Here is a 10,042-nt window from a genome sequence, read left to right on the forward strand (position 1 = left end):
CGTAGCTCTGTGGTAAAATGCTTCATTGCCACGCAAAATGCTTAAGTACGATTCAAACTGGTACTCTGAAATTCATCCTTTGCATTCGTCGGGTCAATGCTACTGATGTCGGGTATTTCTTAATGCTGGTACGTATGATTGATATGTGGGGTTTAGCGTCCCAAAACCGCCTGAATATGAGAGATGCCTTAGTGGAGGGCTGCGGAATTTTATACCACCGGGGGATCTTTACCTTACATTTAAATCTGAGCACATGGGCCTACGACATTTCTGCCTCCATTGAAAATGCAGCCGCTGCAGCCGGGATTCAATCCCGCAACCTGCGGGTAAGCGGCCGAGTACCTTGGCCACTAGACCACCACAATGGGGCAACCACCACGTCGTCTTGGGCTTTAGACTCTCAGATAACGTACCAACGGCGATAACTCGTCTCCCGTATCGACGTCTCTCGCTTGAGCTGCATCATGAATCCAAGTTAAACGCTAGAGCGCTATGTACTGTTTTGAATGTAAGTGTAGTATTTATGAGACAAATAAAAAAGAAGTGACTAGAAACACAACTGAAAATAGTTGTAAAGGGAACCGACACATCTCTCATTATTTCGAATTTGTATGTGCATTTCGTTGGTTTTAGGAAGGAATGGGGACTGGTATGTTTCTATAGCGCTACCTTTATGTTTTCAAGATGTCGTTTTCATTCACGCTGTAGCTGGCATTGAAATCACAGTGGCTAGTTGGTCTAGAGGTATGATTCTCGCTTCGGGTGCGAGAGGTACCGAGTTCAAATCTCGGACGAGCCCGAAATTTCTTCTATTTTTCTTTGTGGGTGTGGTGCTTGAGAAGCGTTGTCTTAGTGCTTCGGACGCACCATCGCAATGCACCTTTCTGAAGGCCCCACGTTTAAACGACATCGCATGTGCCCTGGCGGAAACACCGCAATAAGGTCTCCGCACACCTATTGACCTAAGAACTTGCTCTTGTTCCAGCGAGCCTGGCTGCCAGTCCCGGATGAAATCGCGAAACAATAGCTCACGAAAAAAATTACAGCTTATAAACAGAGTGACTGATGATGAACGGGGCGAAGCGTCCGACCCTCCGTGCATGCGTTCGATCACGCTCGAGATTGCAGACATCGCACAGGTAACACCGATGTGACGCGAGCCAAGGAAGCCTAGCGCAAGCGTCTTCAACGCGCCCGCCGCTCTGCCCCGTCCACGCTCCACTAACGATCCAGAGAGAAGCCATCTATGGCAAAAGCGCGCGCAGCAGCCAATCGGAGAGTAGCGGCCGAGTAACACCATGTACGAAATAGGACGAGAAGTTATAATTCATTTCTTTTGCCTTCTTTCCTTTCAGGTCTCTTCTTATCTCGATTGCTCGTGACTAGTCACAAGGTTAGAATATAAGAAGGTTCGCCCCTAGAAAGAAAATGGGGGAGGATTGCATGAAGGTGGTAGCGAATTTGTTTCATCTTGCTCGGTAGTTTTATTTCTTTTTTTAATATTCCCTTAGAAAGCGTCGCAAGTCAGCTCTGGGAGTTCGTCGTCCTGCTTGTACCCGTATGGTACAGCGGTGTGTTCCTTCTAATGCATCGTAGTTACAGTGATGCTCGTGTGGCACGTCGGGAACTTTCTGCCGGAGCATCTGTCCTTGAGCGTCCTGAGACAAATGCGGTAGAACACGAGTTCTTATACCTCCGTGTGAATCAGACCTGCCCGGTGGTTTAACCCGCCAAGAAGAGGTTACGCTGCAGAGGCTTTGTGTTGACGCTGTGCTTACCCCATCCGTGATTGCCCTTAGGGTGCAAAAGCACCGAGGCCCGTATAACACATCATGCCCATTTTATGACGCCCCAATCAAAGATGTAACTGTCGCAGACTTACTTTGGATACAGTGGTGTACAATTAAGTTGTCGTCGCCTCAGGGCGGGCCAACCACCAGAATTCGACCACTGGTTTCAGAGACCTCACCACAATTCTCTACTGGACATTACACACGAAACAAACCTATGCGTATTTTTAATCAAAATTTATTATGCCTAAGGGGCAGACTTTTGATATTGAAAAAAGACATCGACGCTCGATTCCCGGCCACCAACACTAAAATGTATGAAATAAATCAATATTTGAATATAAAGCAAGACATCAGGTGTGGTGGAATTCATATACATGCGGCGTCGAATGCTCTTGCCTTCGATCTTGCAAGCTCTCACACAAACTTGACGATTTTTGCCTTGCGGTTATTTCTAAAACACAATTATCATTGATTGCTTGATTTGTCTGGTTTAACGTCCCCAAACCACCACGTGATAACGAGGGAAGCCGAAGTGGAGGGCTCCGAAAATTTTGACCACCAGGGGTTCTTTAACCTGCACCCAAATCTGAGTACATGGGCCCACAACATTTACACCTCCAACGGAATTTCAGCCGCCAATTCCGAGCTTTGATTTCGCGACCTGCGGGTCAGCAGCCGAGTACCTTAGCCACTAGACTACCGTGGCGGGGCAACGCAATTGTCATAGAAAAGCGTAAAACTTCCGAAGCATTACGGGTTGAGCTTCATCGAGCATAGCTAACAGTCTTCACAGGTGAATTCAGAAGGCACCGAAATAAATACAAGCGCCAAAATGCAATATGTTTGCAGTCTCACTATCACATTGCGCTTTACTCGCAGGTAATGGTAACGTTAGATAGGCTTCGTGCGTCGGTTCAGTAGGGAAGGGCGTAGATATTACCAGTAAAGTGCGGTAAATGCATTTTACTCGCCTACAATCTGCTCGGAGCGTGTATTTGTACACGCGGCGTCGGCTGCCTATTCAGATTTGATTAGAGCAGGTGCCGGCACGTATGGTCCGATTCAGCCGCGAATATCGTTTAATTTAGCTAACTATTTTAAAAATGTTGTTTGCGTGTTGTGAAGTGGAGAATCTAAAGCTGACCGATTTGTCAATGCGACAATACTCGGTCAACACAAATAAGGATAGTTTTGTTTTATCACACGTTTTGCATTAAAAACCAAAACATGTACGCAGTGTGAGGAGTCAATATGCGAAAACAGCTTTGTTTCACGACTGAAATATTCATATAATGAGCAAAAATGAACCACAAATATACGAACACATGGGAAATTTATTAACAATATCGAGCATGCAGGCCACGTCATACTTGACTCAATAACGTCATTAATGACAGCGAACATATTTTCCTTCAGATCTTGAGTACCAAACAAGACAGAGGTTGAGGGGAAGATAGAGGTATGAAGCGATGACAAACCGTTGACTAGCGAATGCCACTTAGGAATATATTTTGACTAGATTACTGGTTTCTCATCAAGACACTACATTGAGGAAGAGTTGTTCACTTTTCACAACATTGTTTTGAACGAAATTCCCTGTTCAAAGACTTTTCAAAGCATGAGCGAGCCCATTGCATGTATTTAAGCTACAGTGTTACAAGCCAAGGCCCATAATTTTTAGAACTGCTTACATTGATTTCCACAAACAGGAAGGAGCGTATAACTGCTTCCCATTGTTTGAACTATAGCTACACGCCAAAAATGATGGACCGACAAACTCTGTAGCTAAGTCAACACGCATTCAAACCTTCTCATTGGTTGGTAAGATTTTTATTGTAAGTCTGGCAGAGCTTTTGCCGACCGGACCTTAATATGAAACATATTTTTTTAGCAGCACGTAGGCTCTCGTTATCTCAAATTAGTCATTGCGCTCGAGTCAGTCGTTAGGCTTACAGAGAACTGGGTTTACTAATGCGTGCACTAATGCAAAATTGGTACCTGCTCAAATAACGAATCAAAATACTTGTGCTTACCCGCTGTCTCCAGGAAACCTTGAAAGCATTCGCGGAACAGAAAATGTCTGGGTTAACACACCGCAAAGTCGTGCAAAACATGTGATGCCCCGATTCAGCCACCTTCGTCTAAAGAATGCTTGGCCTGATCGGCCAGGCCTACTGCAGCTTTAGTTAGCTGCACGCCACATCAAATGTTTTATCTATCCCGTATTCACACTAGGAACGATAACCGAGCACGATTAAGCATGTGATATCACTGAGCAGGTTGCGAGGAAGAGCAGATGCGAGCGCTGAACACATGTCTTCCCGCGCCTCACCCGATTCAAAATTCGCAAAATAAGGACTTAGTAAAGACAAATAAACAAAAGATGGGGTCACACAGTTTAAATTTTTTGAATCATAAAAACTGGGGATAGACAAAGAATGCGAAAACGCACGTTAATCTCACTTCGGTCAAACAGATTGTTGAGGGACGATAGAGAAGACGGCGGTGATGAGGATGTGCCGTTGTCGCAGGTTTTATGTGGGCGGGCCCATAGCGAAGCGGTACCACCTACAACGTCCAGCCAGGTCCAGATGCTAGGCCATTCTAAATTCCTAGTGGCTAGCACATCACGTACCACGCGGCTCGCTTCTTTTTCTGCGCGACCAGCTGGCCAAAACTATAGCGGGGCGCTACAAGATTTTAGGATGTCCAGCAACCGCTACGAGCGTGCATCTTCCTTTAAACCCAAAGTAACGCCGGGGCCTGGTTTAGTCTTGAACACACCCACTGTTGTCTTCGTCTACGTCTAGATCACGTGCATAGGCGCGCGCACCGGTGAGGGAGGAGGGTACAAGGGGGTGAGAGGGTGGAGGAATGCGTGCCGCATATATTCTTCACTGAAACTATATATTAACATGATAGAAAGGGGGTGCTGCGACGAACTTTGACCTCCCCCCTCCTCAAAGGGAATCCTGCGCACACCTATGAACACGTTACATTTGCGTGCTTCATACGGTTCAGGGCAATACCACACTAATCGGACAACCCAAGCGTCTGTTTGTTCCAGGCGCAAGTCTGCTGAGGCGCTTTGTATGTTTGCTACGAAGCGGCAAATAAGAAAAAAAGTAGTATCGCTCATACTAGGCAAGACAGTAAATAAAAGTTTATCGGGCTCGTCCGGGATTTGAACCCGGGACCTCTCGCACCCGAAGCGAGAATCATACCCCTAGACCAACGAGCCGAGCTGTTGAAATGCGGACAGCTATAAAATACCAATATAGCTTACATATAAACGATGCGCTCTCATTATATAAATCGGGTTTTCAGATACGTGTAAGACTCGTTTCACGTAATGCGAACAGCTTACTTGTATCAATATGCAAATTATTAGCGTGGCAAGCTGTTGGCACGGTTTTAGGCAACTTCCACAGATTAGAGAAATGCGTTTGTGGACTGGATAATGCTTCAAGAAACACAGGTCACTTCAGGATAAGAAAGAATGGCAATAAAAGAAATATAGATTATAATGAATAATAAACATAGAAGAAAAGAAAAGCAGCAGTTCGGAATTGCAGTCCACGGTAGTACCGCCTAATAAGTCTTTGGCCATAAAACGTTAATAGACCATAAAAACGTTTTTAGAATCTTTTGAAACCTCGGGGCAAGTCAGAGGTGACGCTGCACTCAGGGCGACCAGATAACAGCGCGTGAAGAGCGCGTGAAGAGCGCGTAAACGTGCTGAGACAGCGCAGGCAGAAGGCGACAGCGGGGTACCGAGCGACCGGTTTTCACCTGAAAAGCGCCCAAACGCACGCGGCGCAGCGCCCCCTGGCCGAGGATGGGAGGCCTATGGTTGCCGCGCTATCGCGGCAACGATTAGCGCGTGGCTCTTGCCCCCGCAGCAGGCGGGAGCTTCTATGGGCTGCGATATCAATAGAAACCGTGCTATAGGCAAATGCCTATTTTGGTCTGTGCATGCCTATCGTGCCATTTTGATATATGAGCATTTATTAGAGGTTAACAATGACTTTTAGGGTGTTCCTATAGAGCCTATATAAATGCCTGTTTTAGGTGTAGGTGCCTAAATACCTATAAGTGCCTATAAATGACTATTTTCCCAATTTTTGTCCAATGTGTAACACGGATAATGCTTCCGGCCACTTAGCTCCGAAACTACAGATTTCCAACACATGACACGTCCGATTTCGCATCTCCACTCGTAAACACAAATTGAATGCGTTGGCCTCACTGTCACATTGTTGGAGTCACCTCTCTCACGCTCATCATCCTAATTACGCGCTCATTCTCACATTAGGCTCAACCAGTTTTTTAACCGATCCACACTCCACCACGTTAAGTGGAGGTAAGATGAATGCGACGACGCCCGCGTCGCATTAAGCTGTTTAAATGAATAAAAACTATTAAGGTATTTCAGCGTGAAGCAATGTATTATTTTAGACAGACAATCTGAAACCTGCACAGTCCCTCTTTTTTCGCTATAGGTTCATTATTAGAAGAGATAGTCCAGTTTTATTGCTAAACGGCGTGCCTGAAATAACCCAGGTGTTGTCACAGATTTCAAACTCCCACGCCTACATCCCCTCCCCCCCTTTTTTTTCTTAGATTCTGGCCATATTGGCTCAACGAAATTTTCTAAAACCTGGTACGTTAAATCTTTGGCCACCTCGGATGACAATCTGCTTATATTTGATAATGAGAAGCTGAGTAAGTTCCAGTAGACGGCGTTCAAATTCATGAATCCACGGAAATCGGTGCGTGGATTTTCAGGTGTCATCGCAACCCGAATTTTCCTTTTTGTGCGTTCTCTACCCTACCAACCTTTATATTGCAGCTAGCAGGGGGATTTGGCTACTGCGCAGTTGTGGTTTTCTAATTCGAACTTCCATTTTACCGTGTTTTATAGTGTCCTAAGTAAATGCGTTTGGTTACAGTGCGCTGGTTACAGGAACGGCGCACGTGTTTGGCCGGGTGTGTAACGTAAAGGTGAAAATATAGGTGCGTTTTTTATGACTAAAATGAACAGGCTATGACATGCCTTTTTTCTTGAACAGCCGCCAGGATTTCGACATAGGAAGTACGTAAGGAAACGAATGATGAGTGCGCATGTGTCCGACATCGTGGCGGGGAGTTGCCGGGTGTGGCTGCTGAATTAAGACTAAAGACTGAAGGCTTGGTGTATGGGGAGGCATAGCCCACCATACTCAACATGCATCTCTTGGCTTATTTACTAATCATTGTTTCACTACAAATGCAAGTATTTGGGTCTCATGCGTACAAAGGCAGTTTTATGCTCCAGGCCTTTAGATTTTATAGTAATTCCACTCAAACTTAGCGTTATAGTGAGCCACCCTGCAAGTACGAGGCAGCACAACCGACGTACATTTCACGGTAACATATAAACTACTTTACTTGATCAATGCTTCAGTACAACGCCAGAGTGAACTACAAGTGTCTCGTGTAGACGGATTTAAGACTATATATTGTTACGACCGTCGTCAGTAGGCGCCATGCTGTCTTGAATCTAAAAAGCGTAACTTGCCATTCTCGGGCATTCCATGTGTCACTTTTTGGATTTAAGACTGTTTTTTAGGTCACAGCACTGCTGTTGGTGTTATGAAACACGTGCGCAGAAACCTTTACTTACTTTTTCTCCGGCTCACAGCAAGTTAGTTAAGCGAGGCATAGCACGAACCTGTCTTTAGAATGCTTGAAATAGGTCGCGCGCCCACAATATCTTTGCGAGCTTCAAAGCTCAAGTTTCCGGCCTAAGATTTTGGGTATCCCCGAGGTGTTTATCGCTTGCGTTGCTGAGACTATCCTGCGGACTAATAAGGCCGAGCCGAGGCAGTGACAGAATCCGAGCAACACGGATACAGAGCGTGAAAGGATAGCCGTGATTCTGTATAAACACCCGATATCACAAAGGCTCAAGAAAATTGAAGAACGAGTTGGAGTCCGTGTCCTGTTCTCGGCACCGTTCAAAATAATCAGCCTCTAAAAATCTACAAACCCCTGAAAACGCAGTCATCAGCGGAAGGCAGAGTTGAACATAAAAACAGGTATGCGGCATGCTCTCGGGAAAGTGTCTATAGGACCCCCCTTTCATGCGGTGCTCGTAATGTCGGAACGACTTGAATGTGTCTGAACAATTGACGGAGAAAATGTGCTAACAATGTTAGAAACGGAAAAGATGATTTTCTTGCTCAGCACTGCACTGAGTGCAACTGTGGGCCCCTTATCAAGGACACAGCGACGCTGTGAGGCACAAAGATGAACGCACCCCAGTCATTGTCGAGGCCGCGCTGATGGCACGCGAACAGGTGTCCTGCATTAGCAAACCCTCCGTGTCTCTGTCCGAGAAGGAACTAAGGTTCCTCGAAGGTTTCGGTGCGATGAAGTAGTTATATTATCTTTACTTCTCTGTTTAGTTTCCTTATAGACTTTTCTTTGCCTTTTTCTGTGATTTCGTTTTTTGTTTTTGTTTTTCTCTTACTCTGGCTATGCTCTTTGTGCCATATGCTTTTTGTCACATGGTTACTTTCTCCTCTATATATTTTCGTGATCTGCGCAATAAACTCAGTTGCAAGTCAGCGCTCGTGTCCTTCGTGTCCTTCTTGTCTCTGGTTTGTCGTTTGGTTTTCGCGCTATAGCTATCGTCATGCCATACCAACTAGCCCAAGCTGCCACACTTCACTTTCTGTTTCTTCTCCCTTTCTCTCTCTCTCTGTGTCTCTCTCTAAGGTTTTTCGTACAATATTTACATCTTAATTTATTCATTAACTTTGTTGTAGTTCTCATAGGAATAAAACAAATACGCTACGCTTTCTTGGCAAATACACCGCAGTGGGTATGAACCACATATAAAAGAATCAAATCTGTTCTCCAACTATGCCTGTCGAAGACATTTTTTCCGCACTCGTAAACAAGAAGTAGCTGCCACTAGACTGCGGTAGCGCGTACCAAATCTAAATTTCTTAAACACAGGTCTGCTCAGGCACATTCACCACTGTGCGCGTTCTGATGTGAACTGGAAAACAATAGATCACTTCTTTTTTACCTGCAGGCGGTTTAACACATTGCGAAAAACCCTTTTAGAAATACCTTTACGTGGTATTGGTGTGGACTTATCTGTGCCTGTCATTTTGTCTTTTGCAGCTCCCATTTCTAGTTTTTATAATGCGACAGTATGCGCTGCCGCCCGGAAATATATTGATGAAACTAATAGGTTGACTGCATAACCAGTTCGATTATCCTAACATGGCCACATAATTATGTACGTATAAAATCAAATTATTGCTCTTTTCTAAGAATGAATTCATTTATGTAAATATTTGAATGCATTACATTAAGCACCACACTTTCCTAGGCTATCGGTAATCTTTCTGTTACACCTCCATTATTCCAAATTTTAACAGTAATTTTAAGAACCACTCGATTCTTGGCCAATCCCTCACAGCGGGTATGCGCCACTCAGCAATAGGTGAACAACAACAACAACTGCTCGCGACGCTCGTGGTATCTTCGCTTCGTCTACGATCGGAATCCAGTTGCTAGAACCATCGCTCTAGGAAGCTCACCTAGTTCAAAGGAACCCGACCACATTCTGGTCATTTCAACCATTGTTGTTCCCAAGCACAAGAAGTGGACGAAAAAGAAGCCGAAGCAGTCTTTCGGATTTGAATCGACCAGCAGAGGCCCGACAACAAGCCTTCCAACATGGACACCGATCTGCCAGGGCCTCTCGTTTGTTTCCGGATGCAACAGAAATCTCACCATGGTAAGCGACATTCTACCGAGGTTCGGAACGCAAGACAAGGACTTGATTCCAAGTGCCACTCAAAAAATAAGAACACCTCAACATCGCGGACGATGTCAAACAGCAAGTGCAAGCGACTGGGTGCAGGTGAATTCAATATCAGCTCGTCGAAGTCAGCCGAAGGAGAAGAGGAGTTCAAAGCACACGAAGTCTTCGATCACGAGACTCGAAAGCCGAAGCTCACCAAGCAAGATGCGATAGACACCATGACACAGCTACAAGCTTTTTTGTGGGAGAATGGTCCTTCAGAAGAGCATGACCTGCAGAAAGCCGAGTATTTCCCAATTTCAGATGATTCTTGGCATGCATGGCATGATCACAGTGTTTTTGGACCGCTCCGCACAACTTGAAGTCATCTATGAAGATTTGTACACGTTCGTGTACTACAACTGCACTGATGACAAAGATGACC

The 10,042-nt window shown here is 45.3% G+C and overlaps 1 non-coding gene across 1 annotated transcript; it reads right to left on the reverse strand.

The window, feature by feature from the left end:
* Positions 1-4,962: 4,962 nt before the first annotated feature.
* TRNAP-CGG (transfer RNA proline (anticodon CGG)) lies at positions 4,963-5,034 on the reverse strand. Its single transcript has one exon. It is a non-coding gene; the product is annotated as a tRNA-Pro (tRNA).
* Positions 5,035-10,042: the final 5,008 nt, after the last annotated feature.

Source organism: Rhipicephalus microplus, chromosome 6, assembly GCF_043290135.1.
Source record: "Rhipicephalus microplus isolate Deutch F79 chromosome 6, USDA_Rmic, whole genome shotgun sequence".
NCBI lineage: Eukaryota > Metazoa > Arthropoda > Arachnida > Ixodida > Ixodidae > Rhipicephalus > Rhipicephalus microplus.